Source organism: Paroedura picta, chromosome 7, assembly GCF_049243985.1.
Source record: "Paroedura picta isolate Pp20150507F chromosome 7, Ppicta_v3.0, whole genome shotgun sequence".
Taxonomy (NCBI): domain Eukaryota; kingdom Metazoa; phylum Chordata; class Lepidosauria; order Squamata; family Gekkonidae; genus Paroedura; species Paroedura picta.
Window position 1 is genome coordinate 89,714,396 of NC_135375.1, and position 15,724 is coordinate 89,730,119.

The window sequence follows — 15,724 nt, forward strand, 5'->3', positions numbered from 1 at the left end:
TTAAACAGCAGAGCGTTGCATAGCATGGGGCAGAGGATCCAACCCTCTTGTGGTCAGCTGACCACAAGGCAGCCCTCATACATCAGCAGGCCACTGCCACAGGTCCATCCAGTGAGTCCACTGGGATCCCCGGGCACTCTGGCCTGCTGAGTCTGGTGGCTAGTGGTGGAGAACCCAATGGGCATCAGTCTCTGCTGGATTCCCCCAATAACTGGAACTGCAGGACAGCCGTCAAGGCCCTCCTCCTCCATGAGCGGAGGCTGACGGGCTCCACTTACCCGCAGTCTCTTATGGAGGCCCCCTCAGATGGGTAGACCAGCTTGCAGACTTGGTTTATCCCCACAAACGGGACTGCCCCATGCTCCAGACCCACAAGCTGTGACCATCAAGGCAACATCTGACACTCTTTAAAACCATACAGAAAAATGATGAAAACTGGAATGATGGGTGGGAAGCCTGGTTGGGGGAAGAGGGAAAGAGGCAGGGCTCCACCTGCCAGCCTCATAAATAGTCACCTGCCTGGCCCCCTCTCCCAACTCTCCCTTGGTCATGTCCTGTGGGATGCCAGGACTTGGAGTCCAGGACTCCTTGCTGGCCAAGTCCATCAGTGGTGTGGAGTCCCCCATGGCAACAAATGTGCCCTTGAGGTGAATCTTGTTCGTTCTTCTAGTAATAAGCAGCGTAGGTGATGCCATCTTGGAGCTGAGCAGGATGGAGCCACCACTGAACCGTGGGACCCTCTTCTTTCTGCAACTGCAATGAATGCATTGCGTTGTCAAGATGGGGAGGGAACTTACCAAGAGCAGAGAGGGAAGAAGCCTGAAAAAAATGTAACATAACTACATCACCTGGAAGTGATGTAGAATTCAGAACCACAGTTTAAAAATAAGACCTTGAGTTGGGCTCAGCACCCTCCAGCTGAATTCCTATGGCTGCCCTGAGATGCAGAATTGGATTCTCTTTTCCAAAGGAGTCTCTACTACAATGATCTTCTGGTAGCTATTTTGTCCAGAGATGATATTTAATACAATTCAAATGATTTCTGAATTTGGGGCATTCCCCAGTGTTTGGATAAGCTGGTCTGGTAATCAAGTCTCATGTTTCCTCATTGTGCTATTAATTATGTTTTTTTTTTAAAGTTTAGCGAGTCCTGTTTTGAAATTAAACAATGCTGCAGGGATTTAGCTCATTGATGATTTCATTATGGGAGATCTTCAAAGACCCCAAGAGAACCTATAATCTTCACACACTCCGTTTGCCTGATTAAGGCTTCGGCATTTTAATTCACAAATCAGTGAGACCCTAATAGATTTATGGATGTCTCATGTGCATTTCTTCATAGATAAGCGTGGCCTAATTAAGGCACTAGTGTTCTTCTGTAGATGAAATTAAAAGTCTTGCAATGAGAGGGAAAGGTGGCATGCTAGGGACAAGGGAACCACAAATGGGAAGGGGCTGCGTTTCAAATATGTCAAATTATCCAGAATATTTTATCTGGTTTGCATCCTACTTTAAAGCTGGTCCCGTGTATTTCTTTGTATATATAGAGGCAGATTTGATGTATTTTTCCTCCCCAAATAAAGGCAGAGAGACTTCTGATGAACATGTTTAACATTTATTAACTGCAAAGGCAATGTTAAAAAAAATCTTACAAATATGTATTAAACAAAGTGCACTGATATACATTAAAAACATATTAAAAACAACACATATCTAACTGCACGTGCCCAAATAGACCTCAAAAGAACTATTTAACTTTTACAGCTAGAGGCCTTAGAGAAGGAATCCAGACAAGCTTATGACCCCAGGAGCAGCCACCAGGGGAGCAGGAGCTGTATTACCAAGAGGAAGGAGAGTTCGATAAGGCCCCGTGATTCAAAGAAAAAGAAGGGAAGTAGCCATTAGTGCAAACCTATTCTGGTCTCAGGCCTTCTCAGGAGTAGCATTGTGCTCAGGGCTAGGATAAAAGACAGCCAGGAACTAGAAGTGACTCAACAGCAGAGATAGGAGGAGCCGTGGATGAAAGCCTGGGAGAAGAATAGTCAGCAAGTTCTGAAGCCCATGTCCTTCCAGGTTCAAGGACCTTCCAGGTCCATAGGCTGTTCCAGCAGGGACAGCGGGTGAATAGTTATCTCAGGGCCCTACTTTACAGTAAATGGGCAGCAGTGCATGTAGTACAAGGACTCTGGAAGGGATTTTACCCCGGGGAGGAAACCCAGAAACTGGGTTTGAAGTAGACAACAAAGAGTAGGAGTTCAGTTTGGTGAGTGGACCAGCTTCTCTTAGGAGCCAGTTTGGTGTAGTGGTTAGGAGTGCGGACTTCTAATCTGGCATGCCGGGTTTGATTCTGCGCTCCCCCACATGCAACCAGCTGAGTGACCTTGGGCTCGCCACGGCACTGATAAAACTGTTCTGACCGGGCAGTGATATCAGCGCTCTCTCAGCCTCACCCACCCCACAGGGTGTCTGTTGTAGGGAGATGAATGGGAAGGCGACTGTAAGCCGCTTTGAGCCTCCTTTGGGTAGGGAAAAGCGGCATATAAGAACCAACTCTTCTTCTTCTTCTTCTTCTTCTTCTTCTTCTTCTTCTTCTTCTTCTTCTTCTTCTTCTTCTTCTTCTTCTTCTTCTTCTTTCTCTTCTTCTTCTAGGGTGGCTATTTATTAGTTAGTTTATTTAATAATTTGACTTAGTATGATACTATGGGTGATAGTATCAAAGGCCATCAAGATCCAGCGGAACAAGCAGGATCCAGCAGAACAAGCAGGATCACATTCCCCCGGTTTAATTCTTGGTTTAGGACATCAGCCCAGCTGATCAAAGCAGCCTCTGCTCCCAACCGCAGCATAAAGCCAGATGGAAATGGGTCCAAAATTAAAAGCCCATGGAGCTGAGAAACAAGTCCCCTCTCTAGAACCTTGACCAAGAATGGAAGATAGGACAATGGCTGAAAGTTCTCCAGGCCAGGATTAATCTTTCCTTGAGCATAGCTTGTAGAACCCCTGCCATCAAGGATGCATTTAGCCAGTCAGCCAGCCTCCCTCTGGCACCTTTTATCAGCCAGGAAGGCCAAGGGTCAAGAACATGGGTAGTGTGTCTCACCTATCCAAGAATCCTGTCAACATCCTCAGGCTCCACAAGGTGAAAGAGACCCAGGTAAATCAGACAAGCAAGTGCCAAAGAGACATAGTCTGAACATACATCTATTTCTCCACATATATAACACAAAACTACATGATGTTTTTTGAATCAAGCTCATGACTCTGTAATTAGATGGGCAGTGGTTCTCCCGTGTCTCAGATGGAGGTGTTTCACATTGCCTGATCCTTTCAACTTGAGATGCTGCTGGGGATTGAACCTAGGACTTTCTGTTTGTAAAGCAAATGCTCTGCTACAAAGTTATGGCCTTTCTCCACCTTCTACATCTCATTAAGAAGGGGCCCGAGAAGCAGCAGCAAATATGCTTCTATGGTGCCCTTGCATTGAAACGCATGGGACTAGAGATGGGAACAGTGTTCCAAACAATGGAATAATAGAACGGGCTCTCCCACCCCATTCAGTGTACCTCTCTGAAAATGTTATCCCCTTTAAAAAGTGTTTTCCATTTGTTGCAATATTCACAGCAGAAAAGGCAGGCGGTGAAGGAAAGAGGGCTCAGTTGTTGTCACTGGTGTTTGTTGTAAGCCCTCATGCATTTTAAATGGAAGTTCTCGTTGCCCGGCAGCAGCTATAACCACACTGGTGTGCTGTCATGTTCAGACTGAATTAAATAATGCAGTGTCATGTCCTTGAAGACCACACAAGAAAATAACACTGGGCCTTGCAACTGTGTGAGAACATTAAAAAACAAACAAACACCAAAGAGGCGTTGGGGAATGACATGTGCTAGTGAACCAGAGAAAACACAGGGATGATTATACTTTAATTGGCACGCTGAGCTAAATGTGGCATTTGACTGCATAATGGGTCTTGAACTAGGGTCTCTAGCAGATGCCAGTTTTCTTTGTTGAGCTGGTCATTTGCCAAAGGTGAAAGTGACTTGTGGACTTTTTACTGCATCTCCCCCAGGGGAGGTGAACCGGGGGGGGGGGGGGAATAGCAGATGACCACTCAGTAGGGGTGAGGAAAGACATGGGATCAATAGGATTACACCTTAATTTATAAAGTGGTTGATTCTAGCTTGGTTTCCCAGTCTGAATAGGGTCTTGCTGGCTGTTGAATAAACAAAACCTGCTATTCATCAAAGAAAGAAATGCCAGCCTACGTAATTCTCCCCATTCCCTTGTGCAGCAACATGCTAGAACAAACATATTTGAACCAAATAAAGAATATGCCTCTGATTTGTAATCCACTGATTAATTTTTTTTCACTCACTTTAATCAATTAAGCCACCAATTTACGCTTATAGTAAGTAGAATCCATATTTTTGCAGACCAGTTTTCAAATAATGTATATTATTATTCCCAGTTTCTTCTCTCTTGCTTCGTTGTGGGCAATTTATCAACAGAATGTCAAAGGATGCAGGACAGGCCTCATGAGACCCTCTGTGGTTAGGCTGGGGTGAGTACACCATGATTCAAATCTCATTGAGTTACCAACCTCCAAGTGGTCCTGGATATTCCCAGAATTACATCTGCTCTCCAGAGTTCAGATCAGTTCTCCTAGAGCAAATGCATACTTTGGAGGGTGGCATATATACCTTGCTGAGGTCTTCCCCTTCTCCAAACTCCACCCTCTCCAACCCCAAGTCTCTGGAACTTCCCAGTCCAGAGTTGTCAACTCTAGACTTGAAGTTCTTTGGTTGATATTGTGCTAGTCATTGAGTGTGTGTGTGTGGGGGGGGGGCGGTGTTCGCATGTCTCTGGACTTCTGTGAGGTGGCTTGTGGTAGTTTATACTCTGGTATTCTTATCCAAGAAGGCAGACACTCAGGTATTTTTTTACATGGAGAGATGATTGTGTGGTTAATTAAGTTTGCAATTTGAGAAGGGAGGAATGCTTTTCTCTTCTGTATTCACACTCTATCTTCTCTGTATGTGCATGTGCGTAGAGTGGAATGCTACACTGCCCCCAGTCCCCATCCCAAGCAGCCCTTTCCTTCAAGGGAAGTGATCTTTGTGGTCTGGAGAGGAGCTGTCATTCCAGGGGCTCCCCAAGACCCACCTGGAGGCTGGCATCCCTGATCCTCCCTGGGGGACAGTGCCATAGAGACCACCCCACCCAAGCAGCCCTTTCCTCCAGTAGAACTGATTTCTGCAGTCTGGAGAGGAACTTTCATTCTGGGGGCAACTTATTGATGCTAAATATTATAAACCAATTAGTTATCAATGTCTTGATTATAAAATGAAGGTAATTAGAATAGTTATCCATGAAGGACTTGGTATGGGATTCCTTACCATTTATGCTGAACCCTGTGGAAAATGGCTGGGAGAAAGTGTATACCATAGGCATGGGGCTTGTCTCTTCAGGCTGTTCCACTGAATGCCCGCTAACCCCACCAGGAGGAACAATCAGAACCTGCAAGTCAGTACTGGGGCATTTCCGCACCTGTTAAATGTGGTGAAATGCTTACCTTATGTAGTCATTATATTCCAGCCCCTCCATATGACGTCACCAGCATCCAGTGTCTAAGCAGTAGCCAGCTGGCTACATCCTCCATTTCAAAGCGCTAGTTGGGGAATCACATAAAATGGTTTCACCAACCTATTTAGCTCTAGCTACCAGAGAGCAACCAGCAGAGGAAAGTTATGGAGGCTAAAACGTGCTAAAGGTGCCTGCCTCATCTCGCCCTCACACTTGTCTCCCTCTCCCTTATTCCTGGGGACAGGAATTTCTTTTTTAAAATGGCTAACTTCCCGGAGCAACAAATAGGTGGACAAGCATGCAGGCAATGACATAAATAAAATATTTTTTTCCGAAGTTGTAACACAAAGCAAGCCTCTCAAAAGTCCCCCCTCCCCCAAAAAATCAGGAAGGATATTAGTTTTTAAATGTCTCAAAGGACTCACGATCCCATAAGGGGTAGCATTCAAAAAGCACTATACATCTATGATTCTATGCATAGGTGTTGCAACAGAGAAGTATGCATTTAAAAAAGAAATAGCGGGCATCGTGGGACTTTTAAAATATGGAGCAAGGGGATTGGTTGCCTACATTGATTGACAGGTGGAAGTGCAACACGTATAAGGTACGTTGCTCTCTTCCGCCATTGCCAGCAGCAGTTGAGGAGGGTGAGACGGGCAAAAAGGTGCAGACAGAGACAAGACAGCAGAAAAGATGAGGAGGGGCTCAGAAGTGCATAAAATTTTTAGTGCTTTGCATTTCAGCTGGCATAACGTTTTTTTAAGTGATGTGCGGAAATGCCCTTGGTCTGAGTTGTATCCTGCATAGAATACTCCTATTGAACAAGTGAATCAGCTGACCTTGACCAGTTTCCTTCCCTGCCTGTCCACAAATAAGCTGCCGTATCTGACCAACAGCTTTTCTAGGCCTTATTGTCTACATATTGACTGGCAGATGCGCTCAAAGATCTCAAATAGTGGCCTGGCAAGCCTCACGTGGGTGGGCATCCCAAAGCTGAGGTGCCACCACTGAAAATATCCTTTCTCATATCTATAGGTAGGGCACAGAGAACTGGGCTTGGCAGGCAGATCTTAACACACCAGCTGCCCATCAGTCTCCAAGGATGTCTTTTTCCATCTCTGCTTACCTGAGATTTCTTTAAACATAGGGAGTAAATAATTAGGGTTGCCAGCCCCAGCTTGGGAAATAGCTGGAGATTTTGGGAGTGAAGCCTGAGGATGGTGGGGTTTGGGGAGGGAAGCTTCTTCAGTGAGGCCTACTGCTATAGAGCCTACCTTCCAAAGGGGCCATTTTCTCCAGGTGAACTGATCTCTGTCACCTGGAGATAAGAGGCAATAATGGGAGCTCTCCAGCTACCACCTGGAGGTTAGCAACTCTAGATATGGAAAATGGGATCTTCTGCAGGCAAAGCAAGGGTGCTACTACTATGGTTCTCTGGAGAGGTTAAAAGATAGAGCGCCAGAGAGATGCTTCTCTCCTTTCGCCTTTCAAATTCCCTTCCTCGCCTCTTGAAGCTTCAGTGTGCCAATACCTGATAAGTGGCAGCAGGAGGTTAATGGGGGATCATTATTGCTGACATGCGGCATAACCCATTCATATGGAAGGCAAATTGGAAAGAGCACTCTGGCATCTGGAGCACAAGTGATTTGCCCTCTGGATCTTGCACAAGCTAGTCCAGTGACACCCAGCATGCTGGAGTTATTAGAGTTGCACATCTTAAATAATATAATAGTGATATTTATAGTTATGTTCGTGATCCTCACCAGCAGATTTAAGTAACATTGTTGTGGGATAAATACGTATGCAAATGTTTTTAGGGTATGTTCATCAGTGCATCTTGGAGTAGCAAATGTCACAATTCCCAACCACTGTTTTAAATACTGGAAACTTAGACATATGCATAAAGAACCAAAAGTACTTTATTGGCGTATAAAGCTGTGTTAGGCAAATTACTATTGCCGATGAAGAACATTTCAAAATACAGCATCTAGTGTGTTTCATCTTCGTTATAGAGATTTTGGTCAGACTGCTAAATTTTGGAGCCAATTAAGATTTTTCCCCTATGAAGAGCTCAGTTTTTGCATTTGGAAATTACTATTGCTGATGAAGGACATTTCAAATCACAGCATTTACCGTTGGTGTTTCTGATATGGTACCAGTGAATCACTATTTATGTTCAAAATTATAGTATTTATTGTTAAACAGCTACCATTGTGTTTAAATACACATTTATACCAAAAAAATGAAGCAAATACAGAGTTTGTATTAGGAAATGCTTCCACAGTAGCTGCATTTTGCTTATTCTCTGTATTTGTCGCTACTGTGGCTCTATTGACTTCACTGTATCAATATAACGCAGTTTGGACACATGGGACTGCCCATATCTTACTTCTTCCCTCAAATACGGTGTATGCTATTTACCTGGATTCTAGGCTGCTGCTGAGGCCAGCCTTGTTCTCGTTGTGTCACATGAACACATAAAGCCATCCTATACTAAGTTGAACCATAGGTCTGCCATGGTCGGTATTGTCTGGTACCACTAGCAGGGACTCTCTAGGAAAGCCTTTCTCAACTTTTTTTCCATTGAGAGACCCCTGAAACATTCTCCAGGCTTCGAGAAACCCCAGAAGTGGTGCAATCATGCAACATATGGTAGGGAAGCATAGCTGTGTAGACGCCCACCTGTGGCCCCTCCTTTTCCCACCCCTTTCAGGCCCATCATTGGCCGGGAGGGAGGGGGGTCAGCATGGCCAAATACACTCATATCACCCGAGAAACATTTTAACATTATATATATATATATATATATATATATATATATATATATATATATATATATATATATATATATATATATATATAATTAATTCCCACCCATTTGGGAAACTCTTCCAGGGCCTTTAGAGTCTCAGGAGGAGCCCCCCCCCATCATTGTTCCTTTTTCGTTTTTTACTGATGAGGCCAGGGGTTCAAGCAGGAGGTCTCTCACTTAGCCATGCCCCCCCTCCTGGTGACTGATGTGGTACTTATTCTGCTGAAAAGGCCAAAACAGACTTCAGTGTAGGGTTCCTTGAACCCTAATTGTCCATTCCTAATGGATAATGGACCATATGGTTTCTTAATTGCACAATGCATTTACACTTTGAAAAGTAGAGGACGCTTGGCCGGCTCCGGACAGGAGGTAGCATCTCAAGGGGTTCTTCTTTGGCTTCAAAGTCTAATCAAAGTTTCTCAGCACCAGATGCTCAGACGACACGCTGAAAGATGAGGTGAACTCTGAGTCCCCCTCTGCGAGGCCTCTTGGTGCTCTGGAAAGGCCACGTTCGTTTGGAAGCTAAACAGACAAAATGCACAGAGACCAATTAGCAGGAAAAGTTAATAATGCAATACATCAAAGATTAACTATTTCTTTCTGGCACAGGAGGGAGATAAATCTTTTAGGTCATCAAACCGAGTCAAGAGTTGAAAATGCAGATGACCTCCACAAGACAGCTGCAGCAGGTATGGATTCATATCCCTCCCCCCAAAGAAAAACCTCAGGGCGAAATACCAATGGATTAGGCTGGGATTCTAGAATATTTATGTTCTGTCAATCTATGCTGAAGTACATAGGAGGGGCCCTTTTAGTTGAGCAGGAAGTGTGAATCTCCAGCAGGAGTGGACACAAGTAAACCGTTTGATTGCAAATTAAAAGAAAGTTATCTGATCCCATGAAGGAATGTCCATATATGACTCGTGTGTTATAAATATTTATTTATTTATTATTATTTATTTATTACATTTATATACCACCCTCCACCAAGGCTCAGGGTGGTTTACATTAAACAGAGATAACTGTACAAATAACTCAGTAGATAATAACATAATAATAACTATAACATTATGAACAATAGAACGTTGGGGAGAACAATAACTCAGTGCTTACTGATGGCCCAGTGGGTTGGGTGAGCCTGCAATGCTGGTTGGAAGAGGGAATGCTAAGGAGGACTGGTTGGAAGCCGTGGTACTGGTCAACCTCAACCAAATGCCTGGTGGAGGAGCTCCCTTTTGCAGGCCCTGCGGAATTGTTTGAGTTCCGTCATATGAAGAATAGGTTTTGATACCCCACTTTTCTCTGCCCAAAGGAGTCTCAAAGTGGCTTGCAATCGCCTTCCCTTCCTCTCCCCACAATAGGGACCCAGTGACAGAGACTGAGAGAGCCATGAGAGAACTGTCACTGGCCTAAGGCCACCCATCTGACTGCCTGTGGAAGAGCAGGGATTGAACCATGGATCTCCAGATTGGAGGCCACTGCTCCAAACCCCTACACCACACTGTATTTTGCTTCCATAAAAAAGGAGAGCAATCAAGCCCACAATGCAGGCTAGACCCAGCAAAACAGACACACACACAAGCCCAAAATTCAGTGAACTGTCATTTTGCATAGTGCCTCTTGAAACTGTTCAATCCTGCTTCATGAAGCTCTTTCATTTACAGGGAAATATGCCCTGGCTGGGGAAATGGCATGAGATTCCTGACAAATACTGCCTGGGAGGCAGCTGCAGGGAAGACAAAGGCTAGACCCAAGGGAGCACAATCACAATGCCATCCTTCTCTTCCTTGCAGCATTTTGTGAGTGTTGTGTGCTAAACTGGTTTAGTGGGAAAGACAGTGTCTTTGACATGGCTACTGGTTATCAATACATTTTCAGGTGACTGGAGCAGTAGTACAGGACAACTGTTATGCCGTACTGGCTGAGACTGGGGAGACCCAGATTCTACTCCACGTCTTAATGCTTAAGTTTGCTGGGTAATCCTGGGCTGCTCAGAATGTCCTCCCTTGATGGGTTGTTGTGAAGATGAAAGGGAGGGAGATGACAGTCACATGTGCTGTCACAGGTCTGCCAGCTCTGGGTTGAGAAATACCAGGAGATTTTGGAGGTAAATCCAGGAGTGGGTAGGGTTTGAGGCAGGGAGGGACCTCAATGGGGTATAATGCTAAGGAGTCTACCCTCCACTTTCTCCAAGGGAACTGATCTCTGTTGCCTGGAGATGTGTAATAACTCCATGGGATCCCCAGATCCCACCTGGAGACTGGCCTCCTTAGCTGTCATGAGCTCCTTGTGGAAAGACAGGATACCAAATGTAAGAGATTAACTATTCATCTGTAGTTTCTATTTATACATGCATGTATTTCTCTTTAATATGTTTATACCTTGCCTTTCCCATATCTCAGTTAGGCTTACTAAGTACAGCAAAGAAATGCACACAAAAAGCCCTCGCCAATGGAGACGTTTGAAGGGAGCCCATTTCAAAGGGTGATACTGGAAGGGGAAAGCACAGACTGTCAATGATGCCAGAGACAAGGACATGGCCCTTGACTGTGTCCAGTCATTTAAATCTGTGGTCCTCCAGATGTTCATGGACTACAATTCCCAGGAGCCCCTGCCACCAAATTGTAGTCCATGGACATCTGGAGGGCCACAGGTTGACTACCCCTGATTTAAATGATGGGGAAAAGATTCCTTTTGATCAGGTGTGGAACACTTCTCTTATCACTGGGCAAACATCAGGAGATGCCTCTATTCTGGAATCAGAGCTGGGCCATGAAGATGACAATACTGACTTTAAGAATGCAATACTGCTGCTAAACACAGATCAGGGGACAATGGCAGGCAACAGAATACAAGTGATTCTGTTTTGAAAGAAGCGTCTAAGGGTTACTGGATTTTCTGCTCCTCTTGGGTCTGTTCAGATTGAGATTCAGGATGGTATAGTACAGGATTTCTCAGCAAGAGTTTCATGAAACCCTGGGGTTTCTGTACCATAAATAAAGCTGGACAGGGATGGTGGGAGGTGTTGGAACTCATTGCCTACATCAGTGGTCCCCAACCTTTTTTAGGCTGGGGACCGGCAGGGCAACTGCCCCGTCCGCGCATCGTGCATGCATGGCCGCACCCACGCATCGCACATCGCGCATGCACAGCCAAAATTGTGCATGTACGAAAGTGCCGCGCATGCGCGATTTCGGCCGCACATGCCGCATGTGCGCATGCGCGGCCTGGCCGCAGCCCTGATTCCCTCTCCCCCCTTCCAGCAGTAAGAAGCTTCCCGGGCCGCAAGCTTGCGGCCTGGGAAGTTTTTTACTGTGGGGGGGGGCGGGGAGAGGGAACCACGGCCCGACACCGGGCTGCGGCCCGCAGGTTGGGGACCACTGGCCTACATGATTTGGCTCAAGGGGAGTCACCAATCAGGCACGGGGTGACCCACCCCTAACTGCCTCCACCTCCCTGATTGGCCCTCAGGGTGGGCACTTGACCCCCAGAGGACCAAACAGATAAGTGATGCCTCTTCCCTGACTGCCTCCCTCTCCACTTTTCAGCTGCATGAAGAGGTGGCAGGCTGGTAAGGTGGCTCCCAGAATGAGCAGCCCTGCTGTGGTCTCCCCTGGCCTCGGGTGAGCTGCCCAGGTGGTGGGAAGGGAGGCAAGGAGCCCTCACAAGGGCTCACACTTGCCTGAGCTCAAGCCTGCCCCAAGCAGCCTCGCCACAGCTTTGCCAGTCCTTGATGGAGCTGCCCGGGTAGGGGTGGAGGGAGAGAAGCAGCCCCTGCCTGAGGTCATGCCTTGGCTAGGCCCTGTCAGGACTTAGCAGAGCTGGCATGGGGGGGCAGGGAATCCCCGCCCGAACCTGCACACACCCCAAGCAGCCTCGCTGCACCTTGCCACGCCATGTTGTATTTTTGGTACAATGGACTTTTATGCTAGTGTGTGCACACACACACGGTATGTTAAACTTTTATCGGGTGATATGGCCATATATGATCATGTTGACCTACCCCTCCCCCCAAATGGCCAATGATGGGCTTGAAGGGGGTGGGGAGGGGGAGCATGTACCCTGGGTGGGCATGTACACAGCTATGCTTCCCAGCCATATTCTGCACCTTCGTGCCACTTCTGGGGTTTCTTAAAGCCTGAAGAATGTTTCAGGGGGTTCTCAGTGGTAAAACTCAAGAAAAGCCAAGCTAGTGGTTAGAATCTCAGACTAGGATCCAGGAGACCCAAATCGCCTGATCTACTTCACAGCATTGTAGTGATAAAATGGAAGAGAGGAGCATGGTGTAAGCCATTTTGAATTTCCACTGAGGAGAAGAGCTGGGTCTATGTTAATAAAGGCAGGATGCTTTTCCCCATCTCAGAGCTGTGCAAACTGTACTCCTATTTCTCCCCATCTACATGATCTATTTCCCACACTGGTCTGCATTCAGATTGATATCTGAGGTACTCTCTCCATGGTACAAATCCATTCCCTTTGTTATTTTCCTAGAGGAAAATGTATACCAGATATCTGCAGTACCTTTCTATCAATACACAACACAGCACTTATATATATATATTGGAGCTGGTGAGATTTCCCTGAGGATTACAGAATTCCCCTCGCTCAAGTTCTCTGTGTGTTTACCAGAATAACAGCAGCCCTGTTAAATGATACATCAGGCATCTAATGAAAAGGAGACTTTATAAAAACATACATATATTCTGAGCACAATTCTCTGCACTGGTGCTTAGCTTTAAAGGTCTAAACAGCTGGGCGATAGGGTACCACCCTCCTAGTTGAGATTTTTTTTACCTCAAGCCATTGTCTCTGAACCCCCACCAATGGAGATGAGTCAGGCGGCACCAGTGAGACACAAACAAGGTTATTGGGTTCCTATAGGGGCCTGTGGATTAGCTATCCTGGTTCCTGTTTCTAGGCTGTGTTCTGGAGTCCAGAGGAGGGAAGAATGATAAATTGCCCTTGGACGATGCTAGTCTGCTTTTTCCCCTATAAGGTTCCTGCAGAGAAGCTCCCCCAAGAAGTGATGTCATGGTAGGGCCTGACAGTGCATCTCCCAGCGCCCTGCTGAACACCCATCAGTCGCCAGCCAGTGAAGCCTTTTAAAGTATCTCCTGTTTCCATGATGTAGCTGGCACCTCCCAAGAGAAGGCTTTCTTACTGTGGAAACCTATTTTTTGGAATACTATCCCTGTCAACAAGAGATCTCAAAACCTTTTGATCTTGTTGGCACTTTTAGAATTTTGAGCAGAAATGGTGAATCCCGCAACAAAATGGAGTGGGAACAATCATAAAACTACTGCCATGGAGAGTCAATTAGAGAATGCTCAGTGGTTCCAAGCAGGGGTGGACTAGGAGGGGAAAACTGTGCCAGGAAAGGGGGACTGTTTCGGCCCTGCCCCTGCCCCCTTGTGCTGAGTTTGGGAAGACAAAATTACTACCTCCTTTGACTTGTGTGGGGCTTAGGGCATGCTGGGTGTTGGCCCCCTTGCTCTGTGGCAGTAAAGTACTACCTCCCTCACACAATGAGGAGTTCAGATAGACCAGGCTTAGCCCTGCTGTTTCTGGACTTAGCCCAGGTGGAGAGAATTACTGGACCACGAGGAGACATCTAAGTGCTCATAATGACTCCTCCCCATTTCCAAATAAGATTTCCTGGGACAGCTTTTTCCAAATGGAACTCTCAAAAGAACCAAAGGTGATACCTCAGAGTCTTCTGAAGGACCTCCTGCACCAGTGATATGGAGGGAATCCAAGAGAGGTTCTTCGCTTTGGGAAAGAGGCACTTTGGAGAAGAAACAAGTGGGCATCAGAACATACATCAGCTGGGAGAATCAATGGTTGCTAATCTACTGACATCCAAGTGCCAGCTCAGAACATAGAGTTTTAACCCAACTTTTAGCTGGTTATCTAGTATCTTTTATAAATACCAACCCTACCACTGTGTATCTACAAAGCTGTTTGGCATCCATTTGTGGCAGACAGCAAACATGGCAGAAGTTCAGTTCATCACAACCAATGAACATACCTATTGAACATTTGCTGCAAAGTTCATGGCATCATTGCAGAAACTGAGATTTGTTACTTATCACCTCCTGCCTGAGCTATTTGAATGGAAATTAGTAGCAGGCATGAAGTGTCTATTAAAGCTTGGCATTCCTGCATAACCCTAAATACTTTAGACAAAGAAATCCCATCTTGTAATACACCCAGCCTTGCCCTGTTGTCTGCTCCCAAGGCATGCACACCCTGTGCTTTTCTAGGTCATCTGCTGGAGATGTCCAAGCCTCCAGCAGATCATCTGACCATTTGTATGTGTCAGATGATATTTAGGTAGGTCATCTGTCTACATGGTTGCATCAGGATGGAAAATCAGTTCAGCTTTACATGATGCAACAACAAATGCCAGGAACCTTCTGCAGCCAGCTTCTCATTAACATTTGCAATAATATCCAGAAGAACGAAAATACTCTAGTGAGCAACTTTGCCTGCCTTGGTGGCTGAGTTCACTTACTGAACCATCTGGGTCTCTTTTCCTCCTGCATTTTCATCCATGCTTTCTTAGTACCTTGGGAACATTCTGCTCTGTGCTTCGGGCAATTTAGATCCCTGATAAAATTCATGACAGCTTGCCAGATAGGGCTCCTTAGGGGAGCTTAAACTTTTGATTAGGGATGAATGAATGTCCCCTATTTTTCTTTCTTTTTTGTATTCCTCTGCATCTTTCTCAGCTGTGTTCATTTGTTTGTACGGTATACACATGCCATGTGGTTTTACATACAAACCATAAAGTGTACATTTATGTGTATAACATATGTCAAGTACTGATTTGTTGATGTGCCAATAATGCTGAAAATGTGCACAATGAGTAGTTTGGTGAGAGCCAACAGAGAATAGCACAGTTTGCAAAAGAACAAAACAAAATCAAAATGGGGATTATCAGTTCAGAATGGCAGGGATTCAAACTTTGGTGTAAAAAGTAATGGAACCTGGGGATTCAAGCTGGATTCTGCTATATTAATAAGGATATAATGCATTCATAATGTCTAAAGAGCAATCATTCTGTTCTGGATTACTCTAGTCAGGTCTGATTCAGATATAGGTATGCGCTTAAGCGGCCCTAGGCCATATTGGTTCATTTAACTCCTAGCTAGAGGCACACTTCAATAACATTTTAGGTCTGTTAAGGTACACTAGTAATGCCATAATAAGACACTCTCTGCCTCCATTTTATGCCGTTATTAAAATATAACTATTGCATTGTTAACATGGACTAAATAAACAGAAAATAACCTTTGTGAATCCATAAAAGTATTTTACTACACAGATGAG

The 15,724-nt window shown here is 45.4% G+C and overlaps 1 long non-coding RNA gene across 1 annotated transcript in view; it reads left to right on the forward strand.

Moving 5' to 3' along the window:
• The window catches only part of LOC143841852 (uncharacterized), an 82,655-nt gene that overhangs the window by 16,308 nt on the left and 50,623 nt on the right, over positions 1-15,724 (forward strand). Inside the window, exons 2-4 of the long non-coding RNA XR_013232896.1 lie at positions 4,466-4,558; positions 9,002-9,081; positions 10,057-10,191. This is a non-coding gene — a long non-coding RNA (uncharacterized LOC143841852). The remainder of the gene's footprint in view (positions 1-4,465; positions 4,559-9,001; positions 9,082-10,056; positions 10,192-15,724) is intronic.